This window comes from Zonotrichia leucophrys, chromosome 14, assembly GCF_028769735.1.
Source record: "Zonotrichia leucophrys gambelii isolate GWCS_2022_RI chromosome 14, RI_Zleu_2.0, whole genome shotgun sequence".
NCBI lineage: Eukaryota > Metazoa > Chordata > Aves > Passeriformes > Passerellidae > Zonotrichia > Zonotrichia leucophrys.
The window spans coordinates 4,875,289-4,887,536 of NC_088184.1; the positions used below are offsets into that span (position 1 = coordinate 4,875,289).

A 12,248-nucleotide genomic window follows, 5' to 3' on the forward strand; every position below is an offset into this window, starting at 1 on the left:
GTGTTCACTGATGGGACTTTCCATTTACAAAGGAAGGATGCCTCACAAGTCAGGGCAAATCTCATTTTTCAAATTCCAGGTTTACAAGCAAATGCAAGGAGTTGTGAGTTTAGCCATGTCTTTTCAGCTGTGCCTCTTATGCTAATGTCTGGTGGAGATGTAAATTTTCTTGAGGTACTTACCATGTGTTTATTATTATCTATTCCCACTGAAGCTACAAATCAGAGCTGCTTCTGATCAAGACTTGGTTATTTATGCTTCATTACAGTCCCGTGTTTGGACTGTGAGGTTTTAGGGAGTCAGGACTATGTGAAGGCTTTTTTATGTGTTTGCATGGTAGTACTGTAATTAGATTTTTATTACAGGCTAGACTTAAAAAAAAAAATAATGATGGCTCTGAGCAGTGATATTGATGTTCACATTGAATGCAAATAGTAGAATAACAAGGCTTTTTTACTTCTTGCTAATGAATAACACATATTGCTAAGGCAGACTGGAGGTGTGCTCCTCAGAAAGTCAGGAAGAAAAGGAGATGCACAAAAAGGTTGGGTGGATGTATTGATTGTTTCCTATATTGTATAATGAGATGTTGGACTAGAGAGAGAAGGGAGATCCCAGAATGGAATTACAGGGTTTTTTTCAGGATCACAACCTGGGACAGGACCTGCTAATTGGAAAGGGCAAAAGGAGGGGAGCACTTATCACACTAACCCCATGCCTAAACAAATGTCCTTCTCCTTAGTCCTTGATGTTTATATCTGTGATTCCACTTCATTCTCAATGCCTGCCGGTGGCTGCTATAAGTAGAGATTTTTTTACTCTTCATCTACTCCCTGAGACAACATTAAAATTACCATTTTACCAATTTGTCAAATATTGCATCTCCTGTAGGGACGGTCACATTGCTTGTTAGAAATCCCAGACTATGGGATAAGGTGCTTGTGTAAAGTAGGTAATAAATGACCACTGTGGGAGCTCCCCAGTGCTCTCTCTTCATTTCAGCTGGCATTATAAAGACACTTGTTATTGAGATTGTAGATAAAATTGAAACTTTACAAATGTGCCAAAAATGTGTGTTGCAAAATTGAATGTTGTGTCTATATTTCCTTAGAATTACATTATTAAGATCTGAAATGGCTGAAACCAAGACATAGACATTAAGACTGGCTCAGAATTTGCCTACTGCTCTCAGATTTTTAAAAGACTGAATTTTTAGACCTTAATTCCTCATTGGTTCTCAATTCTTGGGAAACAAGGATCTCTTCTGCAGTAAGATTGTATTTGCTAAGAATTTATGTTTGTACACACATATGTATGCACCCAAATTTATTACTGACTGTTATATGTGTGTTAGACCACATACATGCCTGTAAAAAAAATTAAATATAAAGTTCATTCCTGTTTTTGATACAGCTGTCTTATTCTATTATTCATGATTATAGTGTCACTGGAGACTTAAGAGAAACTATTTCCAAAGCAGGTGTCTAAAAAGTAATATGGGATGTGGTTTTTTAAGAGCAATACCTATATCTGCTCATGTCAATTGGATGTCTCCAATTACTTTCACAGACCTTGGATCAGCACCTGGGCAGCAGGCAAAGTTTTATACTCAAAACCCCCAGAGAATGACTGCAGCAGAAATAAATACAGCTAATGGGAACCTGTTCATCTCTACAGCCACATCTCTTAATTCATGTCTGAATTTAGGCTTGTATTTCAAGCCTATGAATTTCAACTTTCATTGATTTACAAGCCTCCAAAATTTAGGTTTTTATCTGACCACAGAGCAAATATAACACCAGAAAAAACAAATTCCCTTATAGGTGCCTGTTGTAAGCAAACCTTGAGGCTCACCAGGTGGTGTCAAAGATCTTTATGGCACAATTGGCCCAAATCCACTGGGAGCAGACTGAAACCATCAATTGTTGCTTAGAGTAGGACAGTGCCACCTTCTACAATAAATTTTCAATATGTCATTAAATCACTGGGTTTTATAGTGGATCTCTGGATGTAATTAAATTATTCATACCAACCGCTGCATATGAAAAATTAAAGGAGCTACCTTAAAAATGATGCAAATATTGCCTATAAAGGAATCTAGGCTCTAACTTAGACCTGTATATGAAATATTAACACAATTCCATTATGGACCTCAGTACCAGCTGGAAGAGGGCACAAATATCTGAAATTGGTGGGTTTCAACCACCTGTTTACTGACTATCTGCAGCAGTAGGACTGCCAACTTATTGATTGCAGGCTCATGTTGTATTTTTCAGCTTCCAAGGAAAATGTCTGAGTTTGGGGACGTGGATGCAGACTGACTGCAGGACTGCACCTCACCAGGTAAAACCTTGTTTACCAGGGAGCCCTGGATTATTGCTTTGCTTAAAGGCTGGTTCTGTGTCAGAATTCAGTCCTTGGTCTTTGCTTTGCTCAAAGGTGAGTTTCTGCACCTTGTGGCTCACCAGAATACAGGGCAGGTGTGAGGTGCTGGTGCAAGGGACTGACTCACAAACCCCACTGTGACAATAGGGTTTGTCCAGTGACTTTGCTCCCCTGTGCTAATGGTGTTATTGCCCAGCACGACAGAATTTCTCTGATGAGCTTTTCCCTTTATTGGTTGGCTTGGTGAAATGCAAGGTGGGGCTGTGCATAATTAACTGGAGAAAGGACAGAAAGGAAAGCAAGGGCATTTGGCTGCTGGGTGAGCTCCTGTTGTGTGCCCCAAGCTCTGTGTGGGTGACACGACTTTCTGGGGCCATGCTTGCCCTTCGTGTTTTCCTTCTCCCACAAAGTCTGTGGGCTCCACTGCTGTGTCCTATTTATGCAGTTTAGGATAAATGCATCAATTCCCCCTTCAACATTTTTTGCCAGCTACTGAAAAAAGTTTTGAATTAATTCAACAACCTCCCCCGCAGACAGACAAATATTTCTCAGAAGCCAATGTGCCTTTTGCTTCTGTTAAGGATAAAAGATTTAGCCTGAGATGGTTGGCTACTTATGTAAAATATTAAAACTTTCTCAGCTATCATATTGTACTAGGCTGAAGTCTGCTTGTTTTATGCTGTTAAACAACCCATCTTTTGTCATACCAGGGAATGATACCTGATTTAAGATAATATATTTTCTTTGCTGGGTCTGTTTATGCTTGGAAATGATCTTGCTATATCCCTGTATTGAAAATTTATGAAAGGTACTAACATATTTCTTGCTATATATTTCTTGTGAGCACACTTTTGCAACTTTAGCATGGTTTGAGAACTACTTCTTGCCCACAGCTAGCAAGAAACAATGATTTCATATTTCCCAAAATGGAAGCCAGTCAACAGCATTCCTCATTATTGCAAAGAGGGGATACAATAATAAAAAAAGCATTTGCTAGAGGAATATTACCAATAAAGTACAATAATGCATTAAAACAGATACTTAAAGTTGAAATTTATGAGTTTGTTTTTCTGTGCCAGTCATCATATTTTCATATGTTAACATCAAAATGTAGACTTTCAACAAAACCTTTAATAATAAAAAGAGCAGCCGTCAAAAGCCAGAGTAGAATTTTAGCTCGTGATATGAAGAGTTTATCCTGTGATTTTGGGGGTGGGCTTTTTCTTTTCTGATTCAAATTTGTTTTCCTTTTTCTTTTTTTTACTTATAAAGTATTTATCAGTTTTTTTCTTCATATATCCTTCAGTGGGGATCTCAGACCAATAATGCTTCTGTTCTGCCCCTTGTCTTTGCAGAAGATTAATTTGGAAAATGAATGTTTCATTTAGAGAATAACAAAACCAATCAAAGCTGGGGATGGGATTCTTGCTAATGAAGGCAAACACTTGTGTGTGCCATGTGTACACAGTGCTAAAACCACAGCTAGCTCTGCACATCTTCCAAGTCATCTCATATCATCTTTCCTTTTTTATGGGATCTTTTGGTGTTTAATAAACCATTTTTGAACTGAATTATTCTAGAGTTATTTAGAGTAATCCCAAACAGGCAGTGCAATAATTCCATGGAGTTCCTTGCTCATTTACCCTGTTGTTACTGAAATCTGGATCTGAGCCCTGGAGTTTCCAGACTCCCTGGGCACATGTGTGTGTGCACATAGGCAGCAGAATATTTGGAAATGAAACATGGCTGTTGCTTTGGGACCAGCAAAGTCAGACAGGTTCAGGTTGTTAAAGCACTAAAGTAAGTGCCAAACAACACTGTGTACAGCCAAAGGCCCTGTGCTGTCTCCAGCATCCTTAGCAGAAGTTAAGTTTATTTTCATCAGTGCATAATGTCATCTGGAGCCCTGGCAAAGCTATGATAAGGTCCCAGAAAAATTAATTTCAGATATCAAACTGGCAGAGTCTCATGACCAAAAGGGTAATGAGTGTTTTTCAACCCTCAGACCTCTGATTATTGATGTTCACATATTTAAACCAGATCTCCTGTTGGCTTTCCTCTGAACAAGGTCTGGAGGCAGCAGCAGCCCAAGGTTCCTCAAGGAGACACCAGGCAACCACAAAGTGTTCATGATGCACCTCCAGGGGCACTGCCTGCAGAGGGCATGAAGGCAGAGCAACAGGAAAATAAAGCTACAGTTTTCTGTTTTTGAGAATTTAATTTGATTTGAATGAGAGAATGAAGGCAAGAGAATGCCTTCTGCTGAAAAATTAATTAGCGACTTATGCTCTTTATTATTCTTTTTTTTTAAAGTGAATATTAGCCAAAGGTTTGCATTCAGTCATCACCTGAGAGCTTCCTGGGGGTGAGGGAGAGCAGCAGGGCAATGTTTCAGTGCTTTCTTCACCTCAGCACATAAAGAACCTGTGGCAGCTGGGTGGGGGTGTCTTAGCAGGACCCAAGCCTTGGGTACTTGGTGTGACTGTTGAGGTTTCAGAATTATTTAAGAGGAAAAGGAATTCACAAGCTGCAGGTCCACAGGAGTGGTTTTGAGGGACTGTGAGAGCATTGAGGAGTTGTAGAAGTATTGGAGAACCAGAGGAAAAGAGGCAAAACATCTGGTGGACTTTTGGATCATGTAAAAACAAGCAGGAGAAGACAGTGTTGCTTTCTGAAACAACAACACTTCTGTTAATACATAACCGGAGGGGTAAATAAACATGAATTCAAGTTGTTACCTGGCTAGAGTATCCTGTGGTGCAAAATTCAGTATTTTTAGCTTTGTTCATAGCAGCCCTTGAACTGACTCAGGACTAGGTAGGTTGAAAAAATGGTGTATCACTGCAGCTGCTGTTACAGAGGTTCTATTATTTTCCCTGGAATAGTTAGGTGTGATAGCAGGGACAGATTCACACCTGTTTATGAGCAACAGTAAGGCTGCACTTATGTGCAATAAAAAAGTGAGGCAAAAATATAGTGAATCATAACTTCAGGCAACTTAAGGTTATACTTCTGTTTTTTCCCTCACTTCTGAAACTGTCCAGATATACATCACAGCAAATAAATTAGTAAGAACCAAAATAATTAAATTAATTAACTTTAAAATAGCAATTAATGCAAAATAGGTGTTTTATTAAATGTCTCCATAGCAGTGACTGTCTGAATCTGGCTGTGGGTCTCAGCTAACAAGCAGTTTCATTTTAAGGACTTTTGCCCCCTTGTCCTTGATAAATGGGATCAGAGGAAGCATTACAGTTCTGCAGGACTTTGGCCATTACTTTCCTCTTGGCTGGTGAGCAGATATTGTGTGGGGTTTTGGTGTCCATCATTCACCTGTCATTTCCCCCCCATCCTCTTTTTCACCATCCTTTTCACAGAAATTGTTTGAGATTTCCTGCTGTCCAGTTGTGTGTGACACACTCAAATGTTTTCTGTCTCTCTTTTTGGATATCTAATGAACAAAAGGATGGCTCTTGTCTGGCACAATTCTCTTCAAAAAGGAATTTCAGCAAGAGAACCTCTCTGTGCTCTCTGTGTCCTGGTTCTTTCTCTGTGCAAGGTTATGGGTTGCAGATATTTCTGAGCTCCAGAACCTCTAAACTGAAAATGTGTTTAACCCTGTATATTAATAATGTTTTTCAATGACCAGGAATTATTGTATAAAGCAAAGCTCTACCCTTACTATTATTTTACATTTAGCATTGTCTGTTTTATGTAATTCTCAATTTTCCCTCCTCTACCCTGCTCCAGCTGGGTTCCACAGAGGACATCTTCAAAAATTATTACATTACTTGCACATTTCTGGGGTTATTTTTGTTTTGCACTTTGAGGCTTTGAATGAACCCAGGCAAGAAACCAAAATTGTTAAATACCATGGGGTGAAGGAACAGTAAGAAAACATAATAATTTGCCTGGGGAATGGTGAGAAGTTAAGATAAAGGTTATTTCTCAGTAAATGCTTCCAAGTAGGAGGCAAATGAATTGCAGAAGCCAGAGGTAGTATGAGAATGTCATAAGGGGCAGAAGGGAATTTACCTGGGTCACTGTCAAGCTTGCCAGCTCTTTGAACCAAATTGATGCTGGTTTATTTTCCAGCTGCTATTTTGGTGCTCCTAGTGCTGAGTTAGATGGACCTTGCAAAGGCATGAGGTGCATTGACAGTGGCTGCACATCGTGGAGGAAACATGAGCAGGATTTAATAACAGAAAATAATGCATCCATGTAAACCTGTAAGGTCTGACATTGCCAGCTGCAGAGTCATGTTTGACTTCCAACCACGTATTTGACACATCTGGAGTGTGGCAAACAGGTTCAGGAAGTTGTCCCAACCTTCTTGGTGGTGCTGGTGTCCCTACCCAGAGCATGATTTGATTCCTGCAGGTCTAGGGGGATGCTGAGAGGCTGGACAGGGTCCTGAGGGGGTTATCCAGGTTACTGGGAGCCTGAGCTGTGTATGCAGGATGGGGAACAGGAGTGGGTTTAAATGGGTATAAATCTGATAACCTTTAACTAGAGGCAAACAAACACAGCAGAGCCAAACTCAGCATTGCCAGTGGCCACAGCCAGGGGCAATGCTCATGTGTTAGAGCAAGGTGTGGGGTTTATCACTCGGTTATTTTGCAGGGATTCTTACATTCCCTTTGTGCTTGAAGGGCCTTTTTTGTGCTTAGCTGTCTGTGTCGTCTTCCTAAGTGCTAGAGGATGGCAAAGACTGTAGATCAAAGTTTCCAAATTTACAAGAACTGCCTTGAAAACTGAGAGCCCCTGCAGCAGGACCTGTGGAACGTCACCATCTGCTCTGCTGCAGATGTCACCAGGCTCTTGATGAGCAGTCATATCCCAGGATTGCTGTCTGGTGACTTTCTGGAATGCAAAGCTGGTGCTTGAGTTTTGTCATAGTCAGCCTAATCACAGACACTGCACTGAGAGAGCTGCAGTGGAGGCAAAGAAATGCCACACTAGGTACCAGGTGCACAAATTTAATGTAGAAGTGTATTTAAGATGCCCAAACAAATCTGCCAAAATTTGGGAAACAGGTTTTGGATTAACAATCTTTTCTGGATATTTTCATTCAGTGATTGTTGGATCATCAGCCCAAGATTAGGAAACAGCTTTGGTGGTTCCTTTTCTCAGTTTATAGCAGAGTAAACCAAAATTTTTAGCATGGATACCAGTTCTCCATGATGGTCATAAATAGCCTCAGTTTCCTCATGTCATTCCATAGAGCCCTGTTGGCCAGCCCTGCTAATTCAGTTTTTATATTGAAAAGGAAAACGATGTTCAGCCAGGTTGAATACATCCCAGAACAGCTCCTGAATTTTACTGTGTTCTGCATAAGCAAATGGCAGCCTTAAAGAACCACAGATTTCTGGGATACTGGCATGAAAATTAATGTTGGGAAGTGGCAGTGGGAAAGAAAAATCTCTTTACCCAAATAGGGTCCAAGGACTGGATTGTTTTGGTGGGGGTTCTTTGTTTCTTGGGTTTTTTTTCTGTATCTGAGTAAATATCTGTGTTCTTCATTTATACCAAGCATAAATCAACCAATTAAAACGAGGAGTAGGTATTAAAGAATGAATTTACTCACACAGAGAAATCACCACTATGTGATATTTTGCTGAGTAGGCTCATCTTGACCAATATGAGATTTGGACCACTGAGAACTGGAGACCTGAGTCCCATTTGGAGCTCATCCCATCTTGTTTCCTTTTTGAAGCAAGGTTTCTTTTTAAAATCCTTTTCACAGGAGGCTTGTCGTGCATCACAAAATCATGCCAGAGTAAATACAGATGGAATATCGAGCTGCTTCATTAAAATCCCTGTGATTTGTGTAAGGAGCTCCAATCTATTGGAACCTGACTTGTTAGTTTAAATTCCCTCACTGAGATATAGGTCAGGTTTAAATTAATAAGTGGTGACTGCAAAATCTTAATTAAAATGATACAGTTTTGTGAGTAGACAAGCACTACTTAATTCATGTTGGGCTGGGAATATCTTTTTTCTGTTGGTAAAAACCTGCTTGCAAAGGTGTCAGACCAAATTAATTCCTGTGGTTAATATAAGTGACTTAAATTACCAAAAATTATAAATCTAACCCTTCAGTCACAACTACCTTCAATTGCTTAAGAAAAATTACTGGGGTTTTTGGGGGAGTGGGAGGGAGGAATGGGGGTGTGCTTGATATCTATTTTTTCCATTGAATAGCAAAAAGCTTAATCATCATTTAAAAGGATCCCTGATGTTGCTAAATTATTTCCTTCATGTGGGGCTTGATTCTACATTGCCCTGCAGTTTCTGTGGCACAATAGCAGGATGAATATCAAATGGCTCTGAATTCCATTTTTCAAGCATGCCGTGCCTTTTCCTCCCCATTTGCCATTCACACAGCACCGACATCAAGTCTGAAATAGTGTGATGGCAGTGTGGGATGAGATCCTCAGGCAGTGATCCCCTCAGACCAGGTACCTGAGGAATCGTGCTGCAGATGTTAATGCAGAAATCCAGAGGTGCACCAGGCCTGCCTGGCACAGCTGGAATGGTCTGGCCAAACAGCAGGCTGAGGGCAGGACAGAAACAGCAGCACAGGTCTGGGGGTTTGCTTATACTCCACTAGAATTCTAGTTCACACAAGTTCTTGAGTCACCTTCAGAGGTACAGTGCTGAATATAAAAATTATTGCTAATCTCCCTACAGTTCTCCAGCAGGCAGAGGCAATAAAACTCAGGTTGATATTCCTCCCTGCCACCACCTTCTTTCCCCTCCTTTTTCTCCTTTGTCCTCTGCAGAGCTGCTTACAAGTGCAGCTGGGAAATAATATAATGTCTGCTCTAAGGATATATTTTGTGGAATCTGCTTTTTACCCCAAGAAGGCTTCTATATTTCTCTGCAATAGCTTTCCATGGTAGGCACAGCCTGGATTCATTATGGCTGCGTGGAGGAAGGGGGCTGTATGAGCCTCTAGCATGGCTCCTGCTATTCTTTTGTCTCTTCCTCTAGCCCTAAATAAGTATAAACAACATGTAGACAAGACAAAACCTCAGCAGTGAACAAAAGCTGCCTGCATGTTATCCATCAGTATTATTTAAGTAGGACATGCTGGGCTGTTCATGATACACTCATACTGTAAGTGATAAGCTATAACGTATGGTATTCATTTACTTCTCCATTCCAACAGTAATATAGCAAAGACAATAAATTTTCCTGTTTGTTCTCTGACCCACTGTTCCTGGGTTAAGCAGCATGTTTGTCTACATTTGTCAGTTGTTACAAGCTTCTAGCTGCTGCAGACTAGGGTATTGATGAACCCTGGAAAATGGAGCCTTGAATAATGTATAAAGCATTAAACATGCAACCATTTCGCTGGGAAAAAGGGGGGAAAAGTGTATTATATGTTTTCTCTGTTGTAGTTCCTTCATTTACAAAACATATTTGTCAAGTCTTTTGCTAAGAATAATGCCAGGATGCAGTTTCCCATCATTCTTGTTAATGGGACTGTCTTAGTGTTACAGTAAACAACCATAAGTCTTGTGTCTCAGCCATTGTGCAGCTCGCTTAGTTTTTTCAGCTTCCAATTAAGGGTATTTTAAATTTGTTGTCTACAGTCATAGGAGTGGTGGTGCAATTTCTGGGCTTGCATCAAGAGGGGCACTAAGGAAAAAGGTGTTTTACAAAGCAAGGGAGTACTTGCAGAATTACTGCGTGACTGAAGTGCATATATCGGGTTCTTTAAAAGCTCAAAACTTATTCCTACCTGTTATGGCGATTTATTACTAAAAAAGCAGCACTGATTCATGCATTTTCCTGAACAAATTTACGTGATAAACCATCAATATACATTTACATTAGCAAATGGAATCTCTATCATATTTCTGAGACCAGAGTCCAAGACTTCAGTGGCTGTGAATCAATGCAGCTGCATTAGCTTCAGTGGAATGGGGCTGATTTATATCAACTGAAGCTCTGGTTTGTTAAATTCTTCTTCTTTTGGAAGCATGTATCAGAGCAGTGGAAAATTGCTGGATTTGATTTAGCCCCTATTTGATATGCCCCAGAATTCACCATTGCACTGGGAAACTTCAGTGAGCTTGTGATGATTTTATTGACACAAAGTTTGAATTACCCTCTTGTCCTGGCCAAGGCTGAGAGGTTTTGGTGGACTCTGGAGGACAGTCACAGTGCTTCCATTGGTCCTGTGTAACTTCTGTAGGTAAACAAGAAATGGGATGCTTAGAGCTGTTTCCACAAGGACTAAATTCATGTGAGAATGCAAACACCTCTTTATTAAAAAAGGGAAATTGCTGCATGTAGATGTGAGCTTTCTAATGCTGAGCATTTCATGGTCTAACGTGGTTACCTCCATAAACTAAGGATAGTGTCTTATCCTGCCACATGTTGGTTTCTGCACATCAATCCCTTAGAGAGAGATGTGGATGCTCTGAGATGGGAGCACAGCCCATCAATTTCCTGAGCCTGACACTCCTGAAGGCCTAAAGCCCTGCACAGGGGTGGAGAGTCTGTGCATGCACAGAGACAGAGCTGCAAGGCTCCCACTAACATCAACAGCCATGAAACAAGTATTTACCCTATGTGTGGTCCTCCTCAGCAAATTATTTGTGAACAGAGAAGTAGAACAGTTTATGACACAAGGAAGGGAGCGGGCATGTAATTGATGTCAGAAATATAAAATGTATGGGATGTGAATCCTCTTTTCTACCTTTCTTGGAGGTCTTCACTATCCTACAGACATCATAAGGAGACAAGCACTGGAGCAGAATATCTGCTTCACATCCATAGCTGGAGGGATTGGTATGAAATGGATTTTGGCAGGGTTATTCACCAGCAAAACAGAAGGGGTTAGGAATAGCTTTCTCCAATACATTGATATGGGTGCCAAGTATCACTAATGAATTCTTTCAGTTAAACTTCAATTAAATTTTTCAGGATCAATACAATTACTCTTAAAGGTGAATATGATTGTTTTGGAGTGACAGTTTTTATGGGTATTTAAAAATTCTGAAGATAAAGAGGTTTTTTCCATTGGTTGAACATGTAGCTTTGTGATGCAGGAGAATATCCCCGGTGGTAACTTCCTAAATCTCTGTGTTTATTGGCATTATTTATTGGCATTTGGAGGGACCAGCTCTATGGCTTTTGCTGCATACAGTCTCTTCCTTTTAGAATTAGTTGACTGAGGGGTCCTTCTCCATATAAGCAGCAAGAGTGAATTCACAGTTCCTAGGAGGGGAGTGCAGGTTTCTGGTACTTGAGCAGGTGGATATCTATGAAAGGCTGATGTTTAACCTCATGACTTCATTACCAGACTCCATCATAAGCAGCATCTCAGGATATTGTCAGTCTACAATTTTGAATCTCTGACATTACTTTCAGTTTTTGATTTACTGACTATGTTCTTAACATGAACCTTGCTAGTTTAATTCTCATCAGTGCTGCTATCTGCAATCCATCTTCTGAAGGAAATTATGGATCTACTGAAAAGCAGGAGGAGATATATAATTCAAGAAGTTTTCAAGATTCATTTTCAGGAAGATGAAGTGCCAACCACATTATGTGCTGAGTAGGGATCTTTGAACAGTAACAATGCCACCTGCAGCACTAAACATGCATTATGAATAAGTGTTTTATTGCAAGCAAGCCAGGAAAAAGAATGGTCAATCACTATTGCCATGTCTCTCCCAGCAGAAAAAGGATTCCTCTTCTGCAGTTCTAATGACTTGTGTAAAAAAGTGCATATCAATATAGAACTGGGTTCCACTTCTGTGTGGTCCACGTTTGCAATGAGGAGAGCAATCCATGCGTTTCTGGAAGAGATAGAGAGAACACACCTGAATGTGGAGGTGTAAAAG

At 40.3% G+C, this 12,248-nt stretch overlaps 1 long non-coding RNA gene across 1 annotated transcript in view; it reads left to right on the top strand.

Annotated features, from left to right (window-relative positions):
* Positions 1 to 12,248, top strand: part of LOC135454331 (uncharacterized) — a 274,211-nt gene that overhangs the window by 104,761 nt on the left and 157,202 nt on the right. Inside the window, exon 2 of the long non-coding RNA XR_010442082.1 lies at positions 2,277 to 2,343. This is a non-coding gene — a long non-coding RNA (uncharacterized LOC135454331). The remainder of the gene's footprint in view (positions 1 to 2,276; positions 2,344 to 12,248) is intronic.